Source organism: Neodiprion virginianus, chromosome 2, assembly GCF_021901495.1.
Source record: "Neodiprion virginianus isolate iyNeoVirg1 chromosome 2, iyNeoVirg1.1, whole genome shotgun sequence".
NCBI lineage: Eukaryota > Metazoa > Arthropoda > Insecta > Hymenoptera > Diprionidae > Neodiprion > Neodiprion virginianus.
The window spans coordinates 28,063,755-28,079,669 of record NC_060878.1 but is presented as its reverse complement, the minus strand read 5'-3'; the positions used below and the strand labels follow the sequence as shown (position 1 = coordinate 28,079,669).

The following is a 15,915-nucleotide window of genomic DNA, read 5'->3' as shown; positions in this document are numbered from 1 at the left end:
TAATTACGAGTTATTAGAAAATTGTAGTAAAATCGATACCGTTACAATAAATCGTTTGAAACGTGTGGTCAGAATTATCGTAAAATATTGTACGAGCGGTTAAAAAAATTTGTTCTCCACTTTGTATCCAGAATTATGTTATTCGGTTACGGTATAAAAAAAGTAGGAAATATTCAAGTACCGTTGAAGTTAAAATCAAATGTATACAACTTTTTTTACCTCGTGATTCGTATGTTACAAGTAAAGTTTACCCACACTACCCATAAAAATTAGATAGTGAAACAAGTACAAATAAGAATAACACACGTGCAGTTAGTATAACCCGAAAAAAATAACGCGTAATAGAGTTGATGTGGAAATTTTTATCTATCTGTATCAAATCGAATGACGAAACGCTCGTAGTAGCCTCGGGGTGATCGAATACCGCTATAGACACCCGGTACACCTAGACGATCAACGGAACGGAGAAAGTACGAAAGTGTATCGCCGTCGTCGTCATCGTTTGTTGTTTTATCGGCACGTAGAGTATGTACCGGGAGCACGTGAAGTTGCAGCCGACGGACGACTTATCTCGTATCTTGTTATTAATACGGACCTACGCATATAAATATTCTTGTTTCAATTTTAAACGATTCTTCGTATCCCGTTACAGGGTTCGTACGGTCGTTTGGTATCTGAAATACCCTGAATTTTCCAGGATTTTTCCAGTAACTTTCCAAGGAATATGCAGAGGCTGATTAGTGACACTATTATCAATACGTTTAATATTATCTAGTAACCATCGTACCGTCTGATTATCGATTTACAAACAATAGCCTGTGATTGCCGTTTTTTTTTTTTTTTCTTTTTGTTAAGATCGACGGTACTTTTATATAAACGAGTTCATTTCTACGACAGACCCAAAATTCCAGTCTCATGTTTGAAATTCCCTGACTTTTCTCGTTTTTCCAGATTTTCCCTGTGCGCACGAACCCTGCGGTGATTACAACTCTGTCCGACCATCGTCAATTGTTTTCAACAATTTCGGTCTCACTTACCGATCGATCGTTTTATTCGTCGTCCAACGATACGCTTTGCCGCGTATACATTTTATACACCATCGGCTGAACATTAATTCCCTCAATATACACCTCAGTGTTGATTACTTTCGATCGATCGATCGAACTTTATTATTATAGAGTTCCATTTACTCATCAAAAACGTATCGTTAAATCTTTCAATATTAACAGGGTAAACCGAGTTATTGACAAAGCTCGATCGATAGGAGCTTGAGGTGAATAGTTCTAGTCTCTGTGTACTCGTAAAATGATGATTCTTGACAGTATGATTTTAGCAGTTGCACGTATAGTCAAGAAATTTCGCCATATGAGATGCAGCTGCAGTTTGTTAAGAGGTACGGTCATTTTTTTTTCATTTCTTCTTCTTCTTCTTCTTCTTCTTCTTCTTCTTCTTCTTCTTCTTATTATTATTATTATTCCCTCAGTTAGCAACACAGTAAATATAAAGTGGCGAGTCGGGTTTGCGCCGTTGCGCGTTCATTGCCGTACATGCATCGGCGTTGTCGCACGTCGGTGTAAAAACAGCCGGTCTTTTCCTAACGCTTCGCAGCATCTTCGCGACAGTTGCCCTTGTCGGTATAGACAGATGCATATAATCTCTCGAAGTCGTTGCTCCGCCGACGCAAGATGAGATAGAAGCGAGTGACGCGTGTAGGTAAACGTAATAAATGTGTGGGTGCGAATGTAGGTTTAACAAATAATAGTGGCTCGGCACACGAGATAGATTAAGATAGTGCCGGCGGTGCGCGTACGTTACGAAACTTTAAGGGCAGAGCCGAGTATCGAGGCGAGAGCGAGGAGTAGGAACGTGATATATTTTCGGTGGCAGCCGCGCGATTTCACAATGTTTATCAAAACGTTGTGGATATGTTCCGATTAACGAGCTGATCTATTGATTGGGAGAACTGAAAGTGTGGAGTACAATTAATACCACGTCGTTAAAGAAGCTGGTACAAGTGAGCAATCGATACATCTTTTTCGCTAATTTCATTGCGAAATAGTCGGATCTCGAGGATTCATCGGATTAATCGTTAGCAACAACCTTACCACATCTAGAAATAATATGTTTTGGAATCTGGTGACCGGAGGAAAAAAAAAGAATTTTGTTGGATATTCGGTATGTTAGAGTACATATCCTCCGGATCAAAATTCTTACGGACGCAAGTCTCAAAAATTAGTAGTTTCCGAGATACGGGCTTCGAAGGAAAGGAGTCCAGATTTTTTCGTGACTTTCATGAATTGTAAAGCATCAAGGGGATTCGAAATCAAAAAAATCACTCAACCAACCGCACGTTTGATTCTCGAGAACAGGCAGGAAGCTGTCTGTGATCGATTCCATCCGTGAACTCGCCGTTTTATCGAAAGAAGGGTCAACGTGAGATTTCGTGTAATAATCGACTAGTCTTGTTTTTCACGCGTGTGCGGAGTCTGCGAATCGTTTGTGCTGTGAAAATAGGATAGAAAATATATCTATCGGGACACAACCCAACGATCGAACCGTGTTCGCACACTCTTACACATGGGGGAAAAACGAAGGGGTATAAGTAAACGGAAACCGCATTATTGACAGAGTATCACCCTCGTGGCTGTTGCAGTATTAAATGAACTTGCTTGCATGGCCGAGTATGAGAAAGTTCGTTGGACGAACAGAGTTTATACAAGAGTAGATGGGTTGTAAATGTTTCATTACACTTGTGCTTGTATTTTGGTCCGTTGAAAGCTTCGGAGACATAAAAAAAAAAAAAAAAGAATAAGAATAACTCTAATAAAGAAAGAAGATTCAGAAAAAACACTATTAGTCACAGGTATTATTTTTGTCACCCGTACTGCACATATTATTTTGATAATACAAAATCGCTATCCTGCGATAGCTTTGAGGCATGCAGCGCAATGCAGTGATCGAGTCATGTTGCGGGGGGCAGGCGGGGTTATCGTAATGTAAACAAAATTCTAGAGATACGGTGGCCGATGATACGAGAAGGATAAAATAACGAGCGTGCACAACCGCGTGATTTTGTTATTAAGGCCACTTAGTATTCCTACCTTTACCGACCGAGCAAACTCACCCTCACGATTCGTTTGTCGAGTAAACAAATCAACGACATCGGTTTAAATTCCGACAATGCATCGTTCTTTCGCGGTAGAATTTAAAAAAATTTACTCGTGTTCCAAAAATTATGAAAAAAATGTCACGTTTTCTGACAGGTATCGCTATTTTCGCATTTTTTGGGAGATAATGTACACGGAAGAGAAATCACGTAACTGTAATACGTTCCTGGACGAACTGCCGTCAGTCGCCGGATATAAGTTACCGAAGTGCTACTTTGTGCTGCGGCAACTGAGTGAAGTAAGGTACAAGCTAGCCGAGCATATTTTGTTAGCTAAATTATTATAAATAGTATTTCTCGTTTGCTGTACTGAAATATTGCATAAAAATATTCGCACGATGGCTAATTGTACTCTCGGTTGTTTTCAGAATTACGAAAATTCGCTCGACCGTGAACTTCGTGGCCCCAGATATGCGGGAAACGCAAATACAGTAAGACGTGGTCAGAAAACAACAAATAGTTTTGTTGATTTTTGGTATATCAGTAACGTTCCCGAGTTCTGTTATAACAGAGCGCTGCACTGTCAATATTTGAACCGATTCCGCCCATTTATTTATTTATTGATTAAACGAAAAATAAGTTTACTCGGTCGATAAGAGTAGGAGTAATTCATGGCCTTAACAACAAGACGACTGAAAAAAAGGTTCAATTCTTCTTTTCGACAGGCTTTGAAGAAGAGAAGAATTAAGAAATGTGTGCACGCACCGCTGCCGAAAACAATTTACCGTGTGAGCACGAACCATATTTAGGGTTTTGATAAATCTTCCAAGATTTTTATCTCAACTTTAACCCGTGCCGACAACAGGGTGAATTTTCCCCGTTTGAAATACACATGTTTCGGACACGTTATAAAAGTAAAAAGCTTCAAAAAATAATCTACACTGAGAGAAATTTTTAGTTCCGGTTACCGCTCAGTCCTTAACAATTTTCATTTCTTACCAGAATCGAAAAATATAGTTCTAGGTACAAAATGAAACTTAGTTTTCTAGCTGTTACCGGAAAGTCTAGTATCCGTTGCTGTTCTTTCTCATTACGATCACTGTTACTAGATTTTCCTGCAACCGTTGCGAAAATTTAATGCTCGTGCAACAACAAATTGAAGTTAAAGCCTTGTTTAACTAAAAAAGTAGAGTAATCCTCACAAACTGATTTTGCGTTGCAATTACCAAAAAAGGATCGATAATACCTCGTTTTTCGTAATTCCAACAATATTCAAACAGTTTTTTTAACGATACCTGTTTGACTGAATTTTTCTAGTTACTGTAACAAATGAAATTTTTCTCCGTGTACCTTGTTTTATTTTTTCTACAATTCATACCACCATCATCATCATCATACCATGGAATCTCCGTTAAGAAATAAATTAAAAAAGAGAAATGTAAAATAAAAAAAAATAAAAAAATCGATATTAGGACTGTACGATAACGGCAAATAAGAAGATTCCGCGCCTGTGCCAAGTGCCGAGGAGCAAGGTGACGGACATGAAACACCGCTCAAGTAGGTATAGTCAGTCAGGATCAGCTGTTTCCACGCATCGTCGGCGAACGATGGAGGGCGAAAGTAGTCTTAATTGTAAGTTATAGTGGTAAAACGACACCGCGGCGTGTTATATAGTTACCAGCAGAAAACACGCGCTCTATTGCGCACGCCTTTAAAGGTATAATCCAAAAACGGAGACTCCAATGCGAGAAGAAAAGACCGATCGCCGATATAAGATACATGACGTATCCCTTTCGTCGTTTCGTCTAGTTTTTCTTTTTTTTTTCGTTTTACTTTTATCCCCCTTCTCGCTCTTCTTAAGCTTCTTTTGTACATTTTTCACCGCAGTTGCTGTGTGTTGCTCCGTTTAAATCGCGATCGATTATGTATTGTTATGTAGATATGTACACACGCACGCACGCACGCACGCCCTTTCTATCAGAAAAGAAATCACCTCAAGGGCCGGTGTCGATAGTGAAAGTTATAAAAAAAAAAACAGCCAACCGAAATAATAATCATCAACATCAATTCGTGGTACAATAACACTTTTTGACATCATATGGTTTTCTACTTGACTTTCAACTTTCAAACAATTTCTTCCTGTTTATTATACTGTGCATTTATACATATCGCGTGTCTAATGGCATAAGGTCGTAACCTTACTTTGTGACAATTTTAGTTGCCAAAGGGTGTATAATTCTTTTTTTTTCTTACTTACGATTCAATCGAAATCAAGCATTTGAACATACAAAGGCAAAAGGTCGTATGTTAGGCAGATACAACCGTTTTCTATCAATAAGTAGATGAAAAAAAAGATGAAAACAGAAGATCGTAAAAACTATGATTTTTTTTATTTATACAATCGTTCTAGAAACCATTGAAATGCATAGATGAATCGAAATCTGCAAGGATTCAAAAATAATAATAATAAAAAAAAAAATAATATAAAAAAACTAGAACATAAAAACAGAAAGTTGTAACCGCTAATTTCTTTTCATTTTTTTTTTTAGTAAGCACAACTTGATGGAATTAATCGACTCAGGTTTTTATGGTTGAATCGGCAGCAGAATGTAGTATTTACCAGTACATACGACCTTTTGCTATTAATTAAGCTGTTGTTTAATTTCACCGTTTCTGACCGTGTTTTCACGATTTAAGCTTAGATGCGATAAAATAAAATGTTCACGCCTTTTTGGTTTTTTTAAAAGTAAAAGGTCGTAAGGTGGCGCTTACGACCTTACGCCATTAGACACACGATACAGTTAATCGTATGATAATTCGGCATGCCTGTATCGTAATTGTCCGAAATTGTCTGTCGACCATCGCGGTACAGGCATGGTCTTAAAATAAACTCTATTAAAAATCCGCACGCACAACAACTGTTGTCAGGGATAAATATAATACCAGACAAAGGTAGTTACGACAGTAAGAAATACAAGAATGCAAAACGATACACTTGAGGATACAACAGTTTTTGCATATCGTAATTATTGTCTATAAGACAAAATCGGGTAATTTATATTTCATCATTTCATTCTCAATTCCATAAAAAGAACGCAGGCCATAATTAAAATGTTAATAAGATCGCGACGCGTGTTCGCTCTCCTCCGATTCGCGAGTTCAGATATCTTTATACTCGAGACAAAATATACCTAGGTATTTTTCATTGTCGTTCGAAGCAATTTCAAAACTTCCTTTTACAATTTTTCGCAATTCAAACGCCAAACTTTCGTAAAACTATTATAAAAAACTGGTAATCTTCATCTGTTTTCGTTGTCACATACATTTCAAAAATTTTCATTCAAAATTCGACAGAAAACAAAACGCGAATCGCGAATAAAACGAAAACAAAGAAGCGAACACCGGAACAAACCCTCGGTTTTATCTAAAATATCATCACGGTTCAAAGATTCCCGTATTATATACGTTATAGGCATCACCTGCATATGCGCACGTATAGATACAGTATACATGCGTACATATCCGGTGTAAATGGATCCCGAGAGAGGCACAAGTCAGATGCAGCTGTCCGTATGATAATCCTTTTCGTTTTGTCGAATGGGAAAATTCTCAAAAACTGGTTTACTGGTTGCAGGAGTCCAGCCATTTAATACTCTCCGAGGTCTTACACATCTTTGACCCTTTCAAGTCCGGTCCACGAAACTTCTCGGATCCCCCGATAATTTACTATATCTAAGTAAGTGTGCGTGTGTGTGTGTGTGTGTGTGTGTATATATATATACTTCGCGTGTAGAGAAAGAGAGGGAGATCTAGAATCAAATTTCAAAAATCAAAGATTGTGGATCCAATATAGCGGACGAAAATTTCAAATCAGATCGAAGCCGGTGAAAAAAACCCTATGCACGGATTTTCGGGGTCACTGATTGGACTCGCTATACTGAATTTTCAAAATCTAATATCAGATTCGTAATCAGCGACCGCAAAAGCCTCCGGACGGAATTTCATCTCCGGATTCGATAGAATTTGAAATTTTCATCCGCCATATTGGGTCCACCATTTCGAATTTTTTAACATCCGATTTCAGGTCCGTGATCAGCGACCCCAAGAACTTATAATTTATGTAAAACATGTATGATACATATATGTGTGTAGAGGGTTAACTTTTTCGGAAATGAATTATTCCTTCGATATTCACGTTATTTTTCAATCAATTTGTTTCTAGAAATAATAATTCACATTATATCGCGACAAACGCTCTCGAGTATTGAAAACCTATTATCTATACTGTCAGAAATAGCAAAAATCCGCAAAAAAGTATGCCGAAAAGTTCTCTAATATAAAAAAAAAATCAATTAAATACAAAATAATTTAACAAGGCGTTATAAATTGATACGTATATAACACAGTTTCTCTTACGGGAATTACATAATAAGGATGTTGAACTTGGTTTTTTTTTTTTTTTTTTTCCAGACCACAGATCTGACGCAAATAGGTGTAATAACGTATTCCACTACGTCGAGAGGAATCAAATACGAAGATAATCATTCCGCCGGTGATTTGAAAGTTGCTAGTTAAGTTTTGTCGCCTCTTAAACATGCATACTTATATATTATACCTTCTACACCGTACATCCGTACGATAAGTGTGACACCACCTAAGAATAAACCTATGTTAACGCATACACGGAGGTCTATGAGAATAAATTAGTCATCGGAGGATGGATACGCGCATCGTTGGGACTGCCTCTCATTCATGGTTTTCTCTTCGTTTCTTCGCCGCTCCGAACAAACAGACATAAGCACATGCGGCGTAGCGAGGAACTTGTACAATTGTACCTTGGGCAACAGCAGCGCCTTCGTAAAATCTGTGGGCGGACCGGCGATTTAGTTGAACTGGCGAGGATGACGCGCGGAGGAAGGAGAAAGATGAAGGAGAAGGAGAAGGAGATGGGAGATAATGCGCGTGTTTGTGCGACTGTATGTTTGTTCGAAGAGACAACCGTTTCTGTAATGTAAATGTACACGGATAGTTATTTGAACTAGATTTTGTCATCGCGGTGTAAGTAACGCGTTCCCATTAACGATGACAAAATGTTTCTGGTATATTTGATAGCCAAGTCGTGTTGAAACAGCGTATCGCAGAATGGAATGAACAAATTGTCGTTGCAATCATCGGATGATATAAATCGATCAAACGACGAGGTAGAAATTCGTAACGTTGATGTAACGATGCGTTTTTCGCGGAGTTGAAAAAAAAAAAAAATAAATAAAAAAAACATTTTAGGATTGCATGAAATTTAGTTAACCGTATTACAGCATCAACGTACTCATATTTCGCAAAATCTTAACTGTTCTTTCATAATTATTCTCAAGCAGACTAAAATGTGAGGAGCAACTTTACAAAAATGCTGCTTTCGGCAAAAGAAAATGAATTAATAATCATTTACATTAAATGTTCAAGTAACTTCGATTAATTACTGTGAAAAAATATTTCTTGATAAAGGTATATTATGTATGTATACATTAGGGTGGTCCTCATATGGGGGTCGGAAAAATTTTCTATGGGACGGCCCACAGATCTGTTCCAAACCGTTAAAAAAAATCTGTGCAAAGTTTCAAGCCTCTGCTTCAACTAGAATACTTGCTTCTAGTCTCCGCAAGTTTAAATGTAAGATGCAAGTAGTTTTTAGAACGAGTTATTTCGTTCGGTATGACTTCGGTATAAATTAAGGGACCGATTTGAAACTTGGCAGGGTTGTTGCTTATATGATGACAGAGAGAAGCCGAAGAAATTAAAAAATTTCATCATAATTTGATAATGTATTTATTTTTCCACACGATGTCATTATAAGCAACAACCTCCGAAGTTTCAAATCGGGTCATTAATTTATACCAAAGTCCGACAAAACGAAATAACTGATTTAATGTAAATATATTATACATTGTATATAATATGTATAATTGTATGTATGTAATTGTTGGATAAATTGCACGGATGTGAAATAAAATTTTCTAGTTGAAACAGATACGTTCTGTAGTAGTAATTTTAACCGAAGACGACTTCTTCTTCTTTCAATCTACGACAAGTGTCCGTAACTTAATATTGCTAGTTTAACAAGTTTTACAATTAGTCGTTAGACTTAGCGCATATATTCATGCACTTAGCTTTCTGACGCTTGTTTTGAGAATTTCATTACGAGGTGTACTCAATTTATTGAAAATTGACGGTTGTTAGAGCGTGTAGAGAAACGGGGCGAAGATAATCGCATCGCTGAAACGTACGTGTCGTAGATATACATCGCATTAACGCTGCGCAATTGGGTAGTTTGAAAAGAAGTAAGAGAAAAAAATTTGTTCAAAGTGCTTGAAAATTGTCTGACGAGTCAATGACCTGGCAAATATTATTTTTCTCTCTTTTTGTTTTTTTTTTTTTTTTTTCACCTCGTTAGGTCAATTTAGATTTGCGGTGAACGGGCGTTACACGCGATGCTGCGACGACGAACGACGTGCACAAATCTACAGAGGTGAATTACGGGTAATTTTGTAGATTCAAAAATTGGTCTAGCAGCTTTATATATACATCGTCTATGATACGTAGACACTTGAGCGAAATGAAATAACTTTCCATAGCCGAAGTAGGTATGATATGTAACGCTTGCTCGAATATTCTACAAGCTCCCGCCATTTGTAGTGCTTGAAAGTAACTTGCGATGAAAATTTTATAAGATCTAATAATTTTCGAATCGGTTTAAACGGATGTTCTATTATCGCACTTCCTCAGCATAAAAAGTCAATTAAAATATGCATTAAGAGTCTTTTGATTCTTGAATAAATTCCATTCCTCGGTTTTCAGGGTCGCTGATCGTGAACTTTACGCCTAAAATAATTCCGAAGGTAGTATAACTTCCGGAATGGTTAAAACTTCGTTCAGATAGATAGGTCCATTGAATTTCGTTTCAAACGGTTCTCTCTCTCCTGTCTCATTGTCTCACATCTGAGATAAGCGTGAACTAAATTGCACATTTATCTCTACCTCTACAATTTTTTATTCAAAATTCGATCATCATCACGTATCATCGTGCTATTTGCCACGCCAATAAGGAGACACGTTTTCGTAGAATAAGAAAAGTGACGGATGTAAGTCATAAGCCAGACTGAGGAGTAGCGGATTTTTCCAATCAATCTTTCTCTCTCTCTCTCTCTTTGTCTCACTGCAAAATACTGTTGTTTTAGGCACGATTGTAAAGCTGAGTGCCTATTAGATTTGTCACGAGGAAAAATGCGTCTTCGAAGAAACGAATAAAACAAATAAATAAAAATTCTCTTCGTCAACTTGCAAACATGTTTCCACCGCCACGGGCCGCACACTTGTTTGCTTTCTAGCACATTATTTCAGACATTCGTAGAGTCGGTTGATTTACATCGCTTGAGAATTCTGTGAATATGAAACTTGACAAACTTCCAAAATCTCGGGTTTCTCGTCTTTCACTTACATACGTTAAACTTCTGGTTTGTCACGGCGATACGGAACTATCTAAAGATCGATAATTTCCAATGTGTATATTTACAAAAATGGATCTTGGTAAAAGCATTCGGTATCGATTTAGTATGACGTTAAAGCTTATAACGTTAATCAGGAGATTGGTGAGTTTGAAAACCAATACTTTTTCGTTCATTTTATTACGAGATATCAAATTCATTTATTAAATTTATCAATTTCCCATATTCGTAGGCTGAAAAGAATTTCTTAAAAATCGAAGAAAAAGAATACCAGAATTATATAAAACAGTCTAGATATCAACTTTTCATTTTAAATCACTTTGAAATATTGTTTTATTACTTTGGTATTGGTGAATATTTAATTTTCTTCATAATTGTACCGATATTGATTTTACACAGCGATATTGAAATTACTATTTTCAGATAGAGACTAATCTGTTTCAGTGAGTGTGTAAAAAAAAAATCATCAGCCCAACTAACTAAATCGCTGTGGGATGAAATTAGATAATGAACCATTTTAAAACGATTTAAAATGAAACATCAATATCCAAGCTTCGTTATACAATTTCATTGTAATTTTTCTTCAATTCTGAGAAAATTCATTTTAGATTACGATCATATAAATATAATGAGTTCCTAAGGTTTGCCCATCTCGTAATCAAATTAACGAAAAGTTATTTCAGGATTGTCTGATATTCGATAAACCATAAAATGCTATTTAAGTATAAATGCTATTTAATACTATTTAAGTGATATGAGTCAGTTTTGTAGCATTTATAAATTAATAACATCATTATTTCAAACGGTTCGATGTTTGAGGCCTGATAACTCCAAATCTTTATTCGGATCTTTTTTGTAGAGCGTAAAATTTCCTACAAGAATATGTATTGTTTATATCTTCATACCGATGCGTTTTCGAGCAATAAGATTCTAAATTAAAAAAAAAATTTTTCCCATGTTATTTAAATGGGAAATAGAAAATTGAGAATCGCCACCTCTAAATATCAATATCAAGAGCTCATATTTTACCGAGGTCATTTTTGAGGGACACTCGGAAGATTTTTCAATGTTCTTCGAAAAAAAAAAAATAGTCGGTTTTTTTGAAACACTCCAATATATACTTGTATTTTACAATATCGAGTAGTTATATACACCGAGAAAATAAATTTTCAAAATGAGCCAATAGTTTCAAACATACATTGCGTCGTAATGCTGTTAAAAATTCGAAAAATAAAAAATGACGTATACCTTAACACTAATTGCGGTAGAAAGCAAAACTTTTGTAGACCAGCGAATATTACATAATGTTTAAGAATCGCCGTTCCAGCCACGCACACACGCGAAATTCGATCGTCTCCTACAAGCGGTTCGTACATGTTTCAAATATTTTTCATCCAATTTTCATCGGCAGGTGTTTTTTTTTTTCGCGCGTATTAAAACAAAGCCAAGATACGAAATGCGCGCGCATGCGCAGCTGGCGAATCGGGATCAGCACACATCGGACGTCGCGCGGCGATTTCGCGCCTAAATAACAAACGACGGAGGTACAAACAACCGACGAGGTGGATGCAGACACGCACACCTGGTTCTCAGCCGCCGTTTGTTAAAAAAAATACGAATCGTAAGACGTGAAAGAAGGAACGATTTGAACATACCCACGTTATACGTAGGCAGATACTACGTGCGCACGATGCGCGGCGACGAGAAATAGATGCACGCGTGCGTTCGTGAAACCGCGGAGTGTCGAGCTAAGCGGCCGTAGCCGCAGCGAGACTATTACAGAGTTTAAAAAACAAGCGAGATCACCTTGAGACGCCTTTCTAAAAATGTCAGGACGGGTCATCGCGCGCGCGCCCGCCGTCGGAATCGCTCTCACGTGTGTTTGCAATATAACGTGTGTGTCGGTGGGTCCAAAGGTGTAATAAAGAGAGCCGAACGACAAACGCCCCCCGATTCGCATCGTCGGCATGCGGCGACAAAATTTCAATCTGCGCGCACCTTTCGACGAAGCAAGTACGAAGAACGGAGGGAGGAAATTCGAAACAAAATTCGATCCCGCCGTTCGATTCTCCCTCACGTGTCTCCGATTCGGGAGTTCCCCCGCAGACGCAAGCGAAATATGCAATCGCTCCTCGCTTGTTTCGGGGAATATCTTGAGATATACGCGTCAACGAACACGCGTGTTTCGTTGTTACCATCCACCGGTAACGTCGGTCCGAAAGGGTTGACCGTAATGACAATTCGTTGCATCCGGTAAAACAACTTTCGGTTTTTGTTTACCGTCCGGCTGCGCGTGAGATGCAACGAAATTTCAACTTACTTGACTTATCGTCGTATTCATATGCATACCTTTGGCGTACATGGGCTATGTGGACACACACACCAATTGTACGAAATTGGATTGTTTTCCTCCCGTCCCGCGTCGCAATTTATTACAACCGTCCAGATTGTTCCTCGCGTATTATTAACACAACGGATAACGTTTCTCTCTCTTCTTTTCTCCTTGATCTCACTTGCTGCTCACTTTGCGTTGCCCATACCCTTTACATTAATGCATATGTGATAACACTTGACACACACACACGCATACACATCACAGACACAATTACGCACTGTTCACTGCGGTAAAAGCGTAGACAAGCATCTATTTACGACATTAAACTCTCCGCCTTACTGTTGTTTTACATACGCATGTACGTACTGACCGAACGAGAGCTCGTTGTAATTAAGTACACGATTAGAGAATCGATTCCGGAAAACGAACAAAATCTTCGAAATACGATAACCAACGACCTATTGAATCGGTACCTTCTCGCATCAGTGTTAACCGAACAAATAAATTCCCTGCAAGTTTCCAACGAAACGAGATTTCAGTTCGTGCTACGCAGAACGGAATAACGTGAGTCTCGTCGCCCTTCGCGGAGTACGTCCACCCCCGTCGATTCGCGGTGAAAATGACGGTGTTGTTATTATTATTATTACTACTACCTTAATACTCCTTTCTGACGTGGTAGAAACGCGGTTAATCAATTTTTCATCAATACAACATAAAGAGTCACAGATTTGTAGACGAATGCAATACCCGCAGGCACATGTTTGTTAACAAGTTTTGTTTTCAAACGAAATTGCAACGAAACCGAAGCAAGCAAAAACGGCAATTCAACGATTAAAAAAAAATAATAGAAAGACGGCACGAAGAGAGCGAGAGTGTAACAAGCAAAGATCTCGAGCAGCGTAGGAACCCTCGCTTTTTCTATTCTGGCATCGGTCAGTCGTACGTAGATTAAAAACTCTCGCTTGTCGTCTTTCGGGTCGAGGGATAGCAGAACGAGAGGCCGCGAAAGCGCGGGCAGAAAAGCAGATACTCTCCGTTCCGCGGTCCGCGCGCGACTGCTCGATCGGCTCGATGCGATCAACGATGCGCCTCGGGAGTCGAGACTCGAGTCGGAGGCGTCGCGACGCAGTTCGCGGCTTGCCGCTCCGAATTCCCGACAACGAGACTCCGCCGCGGCTATGCGGGCCACTCTTCGAACCTCGGGGATTGACGTCTGCCGCTGCCGCTGCATCGTTGGCCCATCGGCGGCGCTCACAGCTGACCTCACTCACTGGAACCAGAGGCTTCTTCTTCGAGTCGACGCATTTGCCTCCCTCGTCGTTTCCTTTCCATTCTCGCGTACACTTGGTACCGGTGATTCGACCGGTCGGTTGCGTTGGCAACGCGGAATTAGCCCGCGGCGACACCGTCGGCGAGTCGCGGAAAAGGGTCGATCTCTTGTAAACGTAACATTACCCACGGACGTAGAATGTAAATTGAGAATACGAAGTTCCTGAGTCACGGGTTGTGTCGTGTTTACAAAGATTGAGCCTGTTCGAACCACTGATCTCTGTACCAACTGGATGGGTGGACTCCTATGCTTCCGGCACACGGAAGATTGTGCCGACTAGAAAGCCCATAAATCGACACCAGCGCTGCAATACCCGAAGTCAAACTGACTGGTTACGTGGGTGATAGCTTATCGGCAAAAGATTTAGTCACGTTAACCAATTACGTACACAGTGAACCACGTGATTCGTTAGATCCAGTCAGGCTATCGGAGCGCTGGTGCCAATTTCGTCTGCTTCTGATCGACTCGCGCCAAGGATACCGAGGATATCAGTAGTTTGAACCCATGACCATTAAATCTAACCAAAAAAAAAAAATATATATGAAACTCTACCGTCGTCGGTTGTGTAACGTTCGTAAAGATGAGGCAGTTTCGCGGTCGGCCGGCGCTGCTGCTGCGGGCTGATTTTACGTTGCCAAACTTACCGAGTGATTGAAAAAAATATCTATCTCGGAATCACTGCGACCTAGTGTACGTATTAAATATACGTACAAGCTTGTCGTGTGCTCACGACTAATGACGTACACGTTAGCGCGTTTCACTTCCGGTTTTGCCCGAGAAATTTTTATTTTATTTAATTTTTTCTTACTTTCAAGATAACAACTCGAGCGTGATTCAATGGCCTCTCGAGTCTCGCGTAGGTACGAAGAAAACGGATTGACGGATTTTTACCTACGGAGTATGGTACCGCACAAGTATTGTTAGATATTTGCAGCCTTTCGAGGTTTTTTTTTTTTTTTTTAATTTTGATTTTAGAAGAAAAGCCGGAAGTTGGCGGTAGACTTAATTGTATAGGCGCAAAGATTCGTTCACTTTTTTCGACCTACAGTTTCGGCCGGAACTGAACTGCAGTGGGTTTCTTATTTATAGCCTAACGTGTCGAATGCATTTCGTACCCGTTATCCTTTTACGCAATCTTCCAGTGCATACGGTGCGTACCGTAGTTACATATTTCAATGGCTCAAGTTTATTGTAGACTTTCTGCAATTTTCTGTTCAGTTGACGTTACACCATAATTTTACGTTGGTAATTTTTTTTTTTTTTTTTTTTCAATTTTATTTTTCGACGTACGAATTTCTCTCACGTTTCGACGGATGCTACGACGTGACGGTGCGGTAAAAATCCCAAATCACGCTATAAATGATGGATACACCTCTTTTATTGACAAAAAGTCGAGAGTGATATTAACTATAGAATGCGAAATAAATAAATTAAAAACCGTCACAAACAATAACCACGTATCAATTTATTCACTTTCAATACAATTTTAAAGTCTCCGTTTATTCATTTCTTCATATAAATACACACACGCACACAATTTCTACGCAAAAATCAAAAACAAAAACAGCGAAATGAAATACACAACACAATATCGTCAAGAACATATGTATATATACAAGAAACCTATTTACGATGATTATTATTC

The 15,915-nt window shown here is 38.7% G+C and overlaps 1 protein-coding gene and 1 long non-coding RNA gene across 8 annotated transcripts in view; one reads left to right on the top strand and one right to left on the bottom strand.

Annotated features, from left to right (window-relative positions):
• LOC124298718 (solute carrier organic anion transporter family member 74D) overlaps positions 1–15,915 on the bottom strand; it is a 96,235-nt gene that overhangs the window by 33,079 nt on the left and 47,241 nt on the right. Inside the window, exons 1-2 of one of the 7 annotated variants that reach the window (XM_046751099.1) lie at positions 13,594–14,086; positions 12,955–13,146 (exon numbers count right to left, since the gene is read on the bottom strand). The exons of 2 other annotated variants lie outside the window; for them this stretch is intronic. The gene's annotated coding sequence lies outside the window, so the exon portion shown is untranslated. Of the gene's footprint in view, positions 1–11,853; positions 11,876–12,260; positions 12,282–12,954; positions 14,091–15,915 lie in introns of those variants that run through there. 4 more of the 7 variants (XR_006906863.1, XR_006906864.1, XM_046751105.1 and 1 more) reach the window with 4 other exon arrangements.
• LOC124298723 (uncharacterized) lies at positions 1,329–7,733 on the top strand. Its single transcript, XR_006906867.1, has 3 exons — positions 1,329–1,393; positions 6,741–6,842; positions 7,577–7,733. It is a non-coding gene; the product is annotated as an uncharacterized LOC124298723 (long non-coding RNA).